At 37.1% G+C, this 12,323-nt stretch overlaps 1 protein-coding gene across 11 annotated transcripts in view; it reads right to left on the reverse strand.

The window, feature by feature from the left end:
* The window catches only part of nfasca (neurofascin homolog (chicken) a), a 204,459-nt gene that overhangs the window by 92,365 nt on the left and 99,771 nt on the right, over positions 1-12,323 (reverse strand). For all 11 annotated transcript variants that reach the window (XM_049471606.1, XM_049471615.1, XM_049471609.1 and 8 more), the window contains exon 2: positions 10,048-10,095. The gene's annotated coding sequence lies outside the window, so the exon portion shown is untranslated. The remainder of the gene's footprint in view (positions 1-10,047; positions 10,096-12,323) is intronic.

Here is a 12,323-nt window from a genome sequence, read left to right on the forward strand (position 1 = left end):
CTTTTTCTCTCTCTCTCTCTTTTTCTCTCTCTCTCTTTATCTTTCTCTCTCTCTCTCTCTCTCTTTTTTCCTGAAGGTCAGCAGGAGACCCATCATCCTGAGTGTCCAAGTCAGACCATCTGAAACCGGACCCTCCAGGTGGTCTTTAAATATGCAGACCCTTACTAACTCGTCCGTCTGAACCTTGAGAGCAAGTAAAGATTCACCTTCAGGTGCAAACGCTTATTTTTGAACGATGCCAAAAGTCATGGGTCTCCTATAACTTTCAGCACATAGAGCCCTATTTTAGCAATCTATAGCACACTGATCATTTGCAGATTGTGCAGCTGGATTTATAGATAGATAGATAGACAGACAGACAGACAGACAGACAGACAGACAGACAGACAGACAGACAGACAGACAGACAGACAGACAGACAGACAGACAGACAGACAGATAGATAGATAGATAGATAGATAGATAGATAGATAGAGTGAGCTCTGACTTTGGCGTGTTTGTATCTTAACAGCACAGCGCTTTGTGCGTCTCAGAAGAGGAAAGTGAAGTCTGCGTTCACGCTGTGAGGGTACACTAACAGCTCATTAAGGGGAACAGCAATGATATTTTATTCTTTATTCTGTTTATTGTTGTGCTAAAATTCTGGTGGACTTGATTGATGATTGAGGAATGGACTTGTTTAATGATTGACTGTTGTCTAAGTTTATTTTAGTCAGTGGTGCACCTGTGTTTTCAGCCGCCAAAATATATAGCAACAAGCCAGAAATTTACCTGAACACACCTTACTTCCAGACCACCAAACACATCAGCGTAGATTTATTCCTAAACTCTGATGCTATTTTAACAGTGTGGGCGCAAAGCGTGAAAATCGACTCGTTACGGGGTGTAAGGTACCAAAGAAAATTGTGTCCCTCACTCTCTGAATATTTCCGCCTATTAACAACTACACACTAAAAATACAGAAGTATGATATAAATAATTTCTTGTACTCAAAGGTACACTTTTGATAATTCTACCCTCAAAGATATATTATTGCTCTTTACAGGGTCAGATGTGTTCCCTCTGAAATACAAAGTCTTTCCTAAAGCAGAAGGTACAGATTTTTACCATTTAACTAGCAAAAAGGTACATTATCACAATTCTGTATCACTGTACTAATAAACAATATATATATATTAATTATACCTTTTTCATTTGAAAGCCAGACAATTTTGGATCATCTTGACACATATTCATTAGATGAAAATGTTTATAATCTTCACAAAAAACATGGGTACAATAGAAGACTTTCACTGAAAGGTATCTCTATTGTACCTCGAAATAAGGAACAGCCCCAGTGATAAGCTTTGTACTTTTTTCATGTATTTATTTTTCTTAGTGTGTATCAGTTAGCAGTAGGAGTACCAGATATTAGCCCTTATGAACTTAATCCTGTAGAGATTCTTTGTTTTTACCGCTGTGCTCTAGCAGAGCGTTTTTCATTGTCATGTTGAAGCAAGTGAAAGGACATATTCACAGCTTATAGCCGTGAGGAGAGTTCTCAGAGGGTAACCAAACAGTTTATAGTCTGCAGAGTGGAATATTTTACAGTGGAACATGAACATGAGTGCTTTTACTGTGTTTGAGCTGCTTTTCCCCCAGATATATAAAAAAAACTAGCAGGAGTTCAGGGTACCAACACAGAGATTGTCAGGCATGCACAACCACACAAACACACACACACACACAGATAACCAAACCCACCACTATTCCACAGAACATTTATTTAATCCGTCCCAGAGGAATAAACAATCATTTCACTATCTCTCCATTATCTCTCATTCACTCTCTCTCTCTCTAACGCAGGGGTGAGTCTGCAGTCTGCTGCAGGTGTTGAGATGTTGAGGGGTGTTTTGAGCGAGGGTGGGCTTTGTGTGATCGACAGAGTGAATAAATTAGAGCGAAGCAGAGAGATGGAGGTGATAAGAAGGGTGGGCGAGAAACAGAGAGACTCAAAAAGAGACAGAGAGACAAAATGAAAGAGAGAGACAAAGAAAAGCCTTACTACCTTCACTATACTGACTTCTAGACTAGTCTTTATTCAGAATCCTGGTCTTTCTATTGGTCCAATTATGTTTAAATTCTAATAAAATTAATAAATAAAAAACAATACAGATTTAAATTACATTATATCAAACACATCTAAAAGCAATCATGATGGAATGGCATGGTAAGATGGTTTTATATGCTGTTTTTTTGTCATTTTGGTAGGAAATGTATGATAAGATAGTTCTGATGCCAAAAATAAGCAAGTACAAATATAAGAATAGTATCAAATAAAGCAATTAGGCTTTAAATGAATGAATAGAAATAGGAATCTCAAGGGTCAACTGTGCTGAGCTGCTTTTAAGTTTAAGGCATTTTTGAGTCTAAGGAGTTGGCACAACAGCGTTCTATTAGGACCAACAATAAATCTAATATACTATATACTAATATAGTGACATATTGAAATGTAATTTATCATTATGACTATGAATATTGTCATACTGCCCTGTAGTTCCACCTATAAGAAAAAAACACATATGTATGTTACTGCATCCCAAGAAATGTGTAGCATTTGCATTGTGTTTTATATTTGTGACAAAGACTCTACTCATCTGTAATTTTATGTTAATTAATAAACACTTTACTCATCAAATAAATGAAAAAAATAAATATTATCTCCTGTCCACTGGTGGAGTTGTTTTTCGTCAAATACATGCAACTAAGCCTGCCATGTACATGAAGAAGAATTGAGAAAACAGACTTTTGGTGGTTTTGATGGCTGTCAATTCAAAAAAATTCAAACAATTTGAAAATATCCTCAATTGCAGTCCGTCAAAAATGTTATGATGAAGCAGGCTCAGTTACCTCTATTGCACAGCATAAGTTTATAAGCGTTACCAGCCTCAGAAACCTCAAGTTATCAACAGCCTAGATAAGAGACATGATTTATAATATGAAACCATTTTGATTAAATCAAAGTATCACTTTCTAGCTACTAAAATCTAACCAAAAATTATAATATCTGAAAGGTCCTCACATAATAAACACTGTATCCAGAAATATCTAAGTGTAAGTCACCATCAATAATGTGAAGCATACACACATATACACACACACACACACACACACTCTTACACCCACCTACGCACATATGCAAAAAACACATACACAAACACAGCCCCGGGCCAGCACTGGCAGGAGCTGTTTGGCAGCTGAGGGCTGAGTGGGGTACAGTATGGCGGTTATTGGTACAGTAGTAGTCCAGCTCCCATACGGCGGAGCTGCCCGCGGTACCGGTGCCAGCTTTCCCCTGCCGGGTCTTCCTGCCCCGGCTCTGTTCTAATGAGAGCCTGTGTAGCAACAGAGAGTCTGAAGCTCACTGAACTGTGCCACGCAGATTACAGACGGGCATGTGATCGGGCACGGACTGTGCCAAAGCCTCTGTGACCCCAAAAATACGGGTCTCGGGTGTTTTACACCTGACTCAGAACCCAATCATACCACTGTCTTGTACTTAAATTACATATACTCTAATATACTTTTATTTATTTATTTATTTCTGAAATGGATTAAAATTGTTGTTTTCTAATCAGAAGATTCATAATTTGGACAAACAAATCTACTTACTCCTCTATTAGGAGTGAAAAAATTGGCAAACAAATTGTAAATTTGATAACTTTATATTAGCTTTATTTTTATTTTATTTTGTTATGTTTTACTTAGTTGTTTAGTAACTTGATTTTTCGGTTTTCTGTTTTATTTTAAGTTGACCTATTTTAGTTATTTATTCTCAATATACTATTATCATATAAGACGTGAATTCATATTTTAGTCAGATGAACTAATATTATATTAAAGAAAACTTCCTGGCCAGCACAAATGAATACACTTTAACCTGAAAACTAAAAAAAAAAACTGTTTTTTGAGCTAACAATTAAGCATACACTTACTAAATAAATTGAGAAAATGAGCTTTGATAGGGGAAATTACTGCAAATTTGTAAAAACTAACAAAATTAAATCAATTTTTTGATTCTAAATCAATTTTTTAAAACAAACAAAATAAAAATTAAATAATTCAATCAATGTTGTATAAAGTTACATTTAAACACAAAATACCATTTTAAAAGATGGAAGGGTGAACAAAACTAAAGTTAAACAAACCTAAATGGTTATGTCTTATCAAAGTATAACTGAGTCAAAGCAAAATTATCTTGACCAAGTTAAGTTGTTCACTAAAATGAAAAATGAGCTTAAATCAATGGATTTTAAAGTAGTTGGATAATTGAATTAGCGAGGCTAGCGGCACTTAATTGGTCCTTTTCCGGCATACAATAAAACATAAGCAGATATAGTTTGAAATTCTGGCTAAATTGGCTGATGGCAATGTTTCTAAAAAGGAGCATTTATTGGCCTATACAGATATAATTCCCATATCATCGTCCACATAAAAACGACTAAGAACGCTTGCATCAAATGCCATATACCTACAAATGTCTAAAAAATAAATATGGGGGGGGGGGGGGGGGGGGGGGGCCGCGGGGGCGGGGGGGGTTAGAAATGACAAATAAAAACTGACATTTACTATAGATGAATAAAATAAACACGTAAAAAAGGAAAAATTGATACATAAAACATAAGGAATTTTTATCTTATGAAGAAAAAAATAATTAGATCAATAAAATAATACAACTATTTAAAATGAATAAAAAATAATTTATATAAAATAAAAACAAACAAAAAAAAAAAGAATAATATCAGTTTCAGTTTCAGTTTCAAATCAGTAAAACAGCTCACCAAAACCTCAACCTGTCCAAATATTGGACAATAATTGATTAACTTTACAGGCCCTCACTCATTTTCATTTATTTAACTAAATTGAGTTTTATATTCTTATATTATTATATTATTATATTAAGCCTCGCTCTGAATTCAGCTCCGTGCTGCCGGAGAGAGAGAGAGAGACAGAGAGAGCGCAGCGCAGCGCGGCGAATTTTGCTTACCCTAGACTATATATAGTATTAAAATTAAACCCCTTAAAATCAAGAGGGCTTCGCGACCCATCATGGATCTTTGGCGACCCATAGGTTGGGTCGCGACCCATAGGTTGGGAACCACTGCCTTACGGGATATCACTTAGTACCAGATGCAGTAAATAGCGTAAATTGAAATATTATAAATGTGTTTAAATATCATATTATAATAATTTTCTATTGTGATATTGAATACTGTAATGTCCAGCAATACACAGCGGTCAATGAAACAGCATTTCACTGCTCTTTTTAATTGTGCAAATAAATTCAGCATCAGCCTAAACAACTAATAATATTTATATATTTATTTAAATTAAATTAAAATGTTCACTATAAATGATTTCTGCTGCAGAAAGCCTCACCTTTCACCTGTAACTAAATAAACGGATTGGGGGGGGTTGTTGGGAAATTGCTGTAAAATGATTGAAGAGCTGCATTAATCTGCTGCTGAAACATACTGAACTGATTACAGGCATTAATGGCTCTTAAAGCTGAACACACTCCAGCCCAGTGTGAACATGTGTGGGCATGCTGCCTGCCACTCGACAGCCAGTGGCGTGCAGGTGGTCGCGGGACGGCTGATGGATCATCGCAATGCTAATTTATAATCTCTCAGCATGCTTGTGGTGCATTTTTACACTGATATATGTCTGAATGTCTTGAATTTTATCAACTACTGATTTATTTAATGCTCAGGTAAAAAGGTAACAAATTCTGGCTTTTTTCATTTACTTTTTTTAGCTTATTAACCCTTATTTTATTAGGATGGAATGCTGCAGCATTTTAAAAAGGACTACATTCCACTTCAAAAGTATTGGAAAAGTGAGGGTTTGGTATTAAAAGCTGAATATGAGGCTAAAGATCACAATTTTAAATTTTATTTTTAGATATTTACATCTGGATCTGATACACTATTCAGAAGATAGCACCTTCTGTCTGAACCCACCCATTTTTCTTATGAGCAAAAGTACTGGAACATCTAACTGTCAGGTGTGTTTGTTGGCCAGGTGTGTGCTGAATAAGAAAGTCGTCACTGGTGTACTACATAACAGGTGATGAACAGGTAGACCAGGGAAAACCATAGCAGTTAATGACAGAAACATTGTTACTGCCATAAAGAAAGAGCCTAAAACAACTGTTAGTGACATAAGAAACAATTTCCAGAGGGCAGGAGTGAAGGAATCACAATCTACTGTTCATAAAAGACTTTATGAACAAAATTACAGAGGCATCACCAAAAGATAAAAGACACTATTCAGTAGTAAAAAGTAGAGCAAGGAACAAAAAGGTGAAGGAAAGACATATGTATGGAGGAAGAAAGGATTTGCTCATGATCTCGAACACACTAGTCATCTGTGAAACAAAGTGGAGGGAGTATCATGGCTTGGGCTTGCATGGCTTCTTTTAATTTTTATTTTTTATTTGATTTTTATTTTATTTTGCTGACAGATTTTTTTTAGCCGCATGAGAATGAGTGAAGTGCAAACATTTGTGCAGCCTTTTTGTGTGCAGATGATTCAAATACACTTAAACACATTTGAAACCACAGCAACTACTTTGCAACTTGAGCAACCACCTGAGATACAATAACACACGCCCATTAACCCTTAAGCAACTGCTTTTCCTACAGAAGTGCTTTTTTTCTCGCTGTTTCGGTTGTTCTTCAGTGTTTATATACATTTTGTATATAATATCAATCACAACATTATGTGATAATACACGTTCATATGGATTGGAATTATATACCTGTACACTCGTCATTAAATACATAGTTGCAGAAATAGTTGCACCCAGGAGGAAGGGTGGGATTGCACTGCGATTCAGAAGGAAGATAAAGAACCATAAATGGGCAACATTTATTAAGCTACACATACAGAAGTAAGGTGTAGAGGTTCCTAATGGTGTATTGGAGTTCAGAGGGAGAGAGAATCATGGTTTAAGGGCTTTAGAGACAAAAAAAAACCAACCAGCTTGAGGCCTGGCATGAGTGCCAGCACGGGTTAATGATGCATGGTGCCAAAAACAAAAAAATAATATGGCACAGTTAGGGCAACTGCTTACGCCCCTGGTATGACTGTAGGCTGATGACCAACCAAACAGAATCTCTCTTTCTCTCTATATTTTTCTCTCTCTCACTCTCTCTCTCTCTCTCTCTCTCTCTCTCACTCACTCTCTCTTTGTATTTCTGTCACTCTCTCGTATCTCTCTCTGTCTCTCTCTCTTTCTCAGTATCTCTCTCATTCTCTCTCTCTCAGTATATATTTTTCTCAGTAGCTCTCACTCTCTCAGTCTGTCCCTCTCTCCCTATTTCTCAGTATTTCTCTCTCACTCTCTCTCTCGTTCACACTCTCTCAGCATCTCTCTCTTTCTCAGTATTTCTCACTCACTCTCTCTTAGTATTTTTGTCTCTTAGTATTATCTCTCTCTCTCTCTGACTCTCTCTCTGTCTCAGTATCTCTCTCACTTTATTTTAATATTTCTCAGTCTCTCAGTATATTTCTCTCTTTCTCAGTATGTCACTCTCTCTCTCTTAGTATCTATCTCTTTCTCTCAGTATGTATCTCTTAGTATCTCTCACTCTCTAAGTCTCTCACTCTGTCTTTCTCTACCTCTTTCTCATTATTTCTTTCTCACTTTCTCTTAAGTCTCGCTCTCTTTCACGCTCTCTCTCAGACTCCTTCTCACTCTGTCCTTCTCTCTCTCTTTCTCAGTTTTTCTCTCTCACTCTCTCTTAAATCTCTCTTTCTCACTCTCGCTCCCACTTTCTCAGTCTCTCTCTTACTCTGTCCTTCACTCTATTTCCCAGTATTTCTCTTCCACTCTTTCTTAAGTCTGTTTCTCTCTCTCTCTTCCACTCTCTCAGGCTCTTTTAAGTCTCTCTCTTGCTCCCAGTCTTTCAGTCTCTCTTTCTCACTCTCACGCCATCTTTCATTTTCTCAGTATTTCTCTCTATCTCCCGCTCTCTCAGTCTCTTCTAAGTCACTCCCTCGCTCCCACCCTCTCTCTCTCTCTCTCTCTCTCTCTCTCTCTCTCACACACACCATCTCTCATTTTCTTTCTCAGTATTTCTCTCTCACTCTCTCAGTATTTCTCTGCCACTCTTTCTCAGTATCTCTCTCTCTTTTAGTCTCTCTATTTCTCTCTCTCTCTCAAAGAAGCCTCAGTATCTGTCTCTCTCACTCTTTCTTAGTATATCTCTCAGTATCTCTCTTTCAGTATCTCTCTCTCTTTTTCTCAGCATGTCTTTCTCAGTATCTCCCGTTCACACAATCTCAGTCTCTCTCTCTCTCTTTTCCTCTTAGTATGTCTCTCGCTCGTACTCTGCTGACAGTAGCAGAGCCTAAGGCAATGACATGCCCGTCATTCTGACTACTTAACACCCCCTACCACGCAAAACACACACACACACACACACACACACACACACACACACACACACACACACACACACTACCCATACTCTTGTACTCTGATCTATAAATACTCTCATGCCCATCACAGCCGATTACCTTCAGAAGGGCTCTGCCCTCCCCCTGCTCCAGACACTCCGTACCCCTCACCCACCCACACACACACACCCCCGAGCACCCCTTCATCTCTTCAGGCGCCTGTAGTAACCCCCTTTAACCGAGATAACGGTGGGGGAGGTTTAATAAACATTTTCAGGGTATCATTCTAAATGAACATACAGAGGTGAAAATGTTCCCCTCTTTGCTTAAGGCAAAGCAATATTAAACACTCCTATTAAACACACACACAACACATGTCAACATCACAGCGATTAAACTATAATTCACAACATTATGACTAAAAGACATTATATCACGTTACTTTATTTTATTTTATTTTACTGCATTACTGTATTGATTTAAAAAAAACACAGTATTGATTATTAATGAATAGTTTTCATTTAGTTTAATGTTTAAACCTTGCCTACTAGATATCAGTGCTGTACTCTGTTGTTAGATCCCACTGTTCTGATTGGATAAAAAAATAAACTATTTGTTTTATACAGATTTTAGAAATATGATAGTGTGTTTTTATTCTTATGACAGTTTTTTTGTAAAATGTTGTTTAAATAATTGCAATTTATCACCTTAGAAAAGTAGGAAGGAAGAAAGCAAGGAAGGAAGGAAGAAAAGAATGAATAAAAAAGGAAGGAAGCAAGGACAAAAAGAAGAAAGGAAGGGAGCAAGGAAGGAAGGCAAGAAAGAAGCAAGGAAGATAGCAAGGAAAGAAGTACGCAAGGCAGGAAACAAGAAAGAAAGGCAGAAGGGAAGGAAGAAAGCAAGGATGGAAAGCAGCAAGGAAAGAAGAAAGCAAGAAAGCAAGGCAGTAAGGAAGCAAGGAAGGAAACAAGGAAGGAAGGAAGAAACTAGAAGCAAAGAAAGAAATGAGGAAGGAAGCAGGGATGGATACTTTATTGATCCTGAAATTTAGGATGAATACTGTGTTTAGGAAGGAAAAAAGGAAGGAAGGAAAGAAAGAAGGAAGGAAGGAAAAAAATAATAAATAAAGAAGAAAGGAAGCAAGGAAAGAAGGAAGGAAGGAAAGATAGAAGAAGGAAGAAAGCAAGGAAAGAAGCAAGTTAAGGGAGAAAACAAGTAAGGAAGGCAGAAAGGAAGGAAGAAAGAAGGGCCGAAAAGAAGGAAGGAAGGAAGCAAGAAAGGAATGAACGAAAGAAGAAAGGAAGGAAGGAAGGAAGAAAGGAAAGAAAAAAGCAAGGAAGGAAAGCAGCAAGAAAAGAAGAAAACAAGGAAATAAAGCAACAAGAAAAGAAATAAGTATGGAAGCAAAGAAAGAAACAAAGAAGGAAGGAAGCAAGAAAAAACTAAGGAAGCAAATATTGATCAATGAATGGATGGATACTTTATTAATCCTTATGGAAATTTAGGACCAATACAGTGTTTAAAATAGTAAATATGTAAATAGATAAAGGTTTTTTTGATATTTAAGAAATAGAAATACAAAGTGACAAAGAGCATACTTACACGATAAGTTCTGAAGAATTCCTTATGAATTATGGAGGATTGTAAGACCTGAAAAGAGAAAAAAGGAACAAATATTAAAATTAAAAACATTTTATTTTTTGTTATTATTTTTAGGATATTTGTAAATGATGATATTAGTGTGAACAGTGTAAATCAGAAATGGGCCAAACACTAAACCTTGAGGAACCCCACAGTTCACAGATTATGCTGCTTTACTGCCTTTTCTCCCTCCATATATCTACAGCAGTGCCTCCAGCAAGACGAATGAAGGGAATTCTCGAGAGGGAATGAACGACATATGAAGACAAGATGGTTCTATTCTAAATCTTTCTCCAGTGTGTTTGTAATTGCCTGTTTTATTCATGAATGATTAGACAGCTACATCGCTGGCATCGTAACAACACACCTAGAAGAGCAGATAATGGGAGGTTTGCATACATTAAACTAGTTCCAGTTTCACATATTAGGCCTGTTACGATAATCAGTTTAACGATTTATCGTACAATATACGATATAACGGTCATATCATTATCATACCAATGATTTTTGCTAACCTCAGAATGCCTGTAAACATCAATAAGCTTCATATTTTGAAAATTAAAAGTTCATTGCTTTTTAAAATGATCTATATAAACCTGTCATGACAAGAATAATTTTTGATATACAATATATTGTCCAGATATTATTGCCATTTTAAACCAATTTCATGCCATTTAAATGATTATAATACAATACAATTATCATAATAATTGTTTGTCATTAACCATTTCATACCGCTAATAAAATTATAGTATAATATTACAATAATTTGATTACATCCTGTCAAAAAACAACTGTCACACAGGCTACGAAGGGAAAGGTAAGAGAGTAGTCAAAAACACAAATAGGAAAACAACTATAGAAATGTGATGTAAACGTGAGCTAGCAAACTAAATGCAATACTTGGTGAGGAGGTAAGGAAACAGGGGTATGTATAGTAAAACAGGCCAGGTGTGTGCAATCAGAAGCTGGGAGAGCGTGAACTCCATAGCGTCAGCTGTGTTCAGCAGAGTCAGGAAGGTGCAGTATGAGTGCATGCTGGGAATTGGAGTCTTAATAATAAGAATCAGTGTCCAGAGCAGGCAGACTTACAGCGCCAGGACCTACACTAGCATTAAACTTTTTTGGTACAAATATTTAGAAATTTAAGCTAGAATATTAAGATTTTTTACATATTTTAAATACATAAAAATAACATATTAAAAGTTATCATACCTATACATCTAATTTATGTTGATTGTCTCTTCACGTCAAGTAAAAACAAATGGCTGTAACGTGTTAGGCTGCATTATTATACTATACGAAATCAAAAAATGACAATAATATAATTCATTGCACAATTTAAAAACAGAAATAAAAAATAAAAACAGAACTAGACCTGTCTCATATACTGTTTATTTTATTATTTTACAGAACTGTGAGAGTGATGAGAGAGATGACAGCCTCAAAGGAGATAACATGCTCCTCCCAGGTGTGCCCTTCTCTAAGGGCACTGCAACAGATGGTATCCTGAGAACTATTGACCAGTCAGCCTGTGACGCTCGCGGCAGTGTAACTGCTGCTGCAGTAACTGAGGAGAGCTCTTGACCTCTATCACGTAAGAACGGTTCTAGACTCTCTAGCTCATATAGACAGCTTTTCCACAGCAGGGCCAAACGGTTCAGAGCAGGGAGGGTAACGGGGTGCTTTACTTGATGTTTAGCAAGCCATTCTGTGGGAGGTGTTAATGTCATTGGGATTAACTGATTGGCTAGTTGGATTGATGTTGTATGAGGCTGGAAAAAATGTGGAATGAGGCCCATAGCCGGCATGCTAACATCATGGTATAGCAATGTTGGATGAGGCTGGAAGCAATGTGGAATGGAGTCCATAGCCAGCATGATAACACCATGTTAGCAATGTTGGATGAGGCTGGAAGCAATGTGGAACAAGGTCCATACCCAGCCTGCTAACACCATGTTAGCAATGTTGGATAAGGCTGGCAACAATGTGTAACGGGGTCCATAGCATGCTAATGCCGTGGTATAGCAATGCAGGATGAGGCTATTAGCAGGCGGGCCCTGGTAGCGATATGGAAAGAGACTTGTAGCCAGTGTGCTAATGCAACAATAGTAATGTGGGACAAGGCCTTTAGCTGCTGTGCTAATGCTGTGGAAGCAATGTTAAACAAGGACCATAGCAATGTGGGACAAGGTTTGTAGCCGCTGGTGTGCTAATGCTGTGGTAGTAATGTTAAA

Source organism: Astyanax mexicanus, chromosome 24, assembly GCF_023375975.1.
Source record: "Astyanax mexicanus isolate ESR-SI-001 chromosome 24, AstMex3_surface, whole genome shotgun sequence".
In the NCBI taxonomy this organism is placed as follows: Eukaryota; Metazoa; Chordata; class Actinopteri; order Characiformes; family Acestrorhamphidae; genus Astyanax; species Astyanax mexicanus.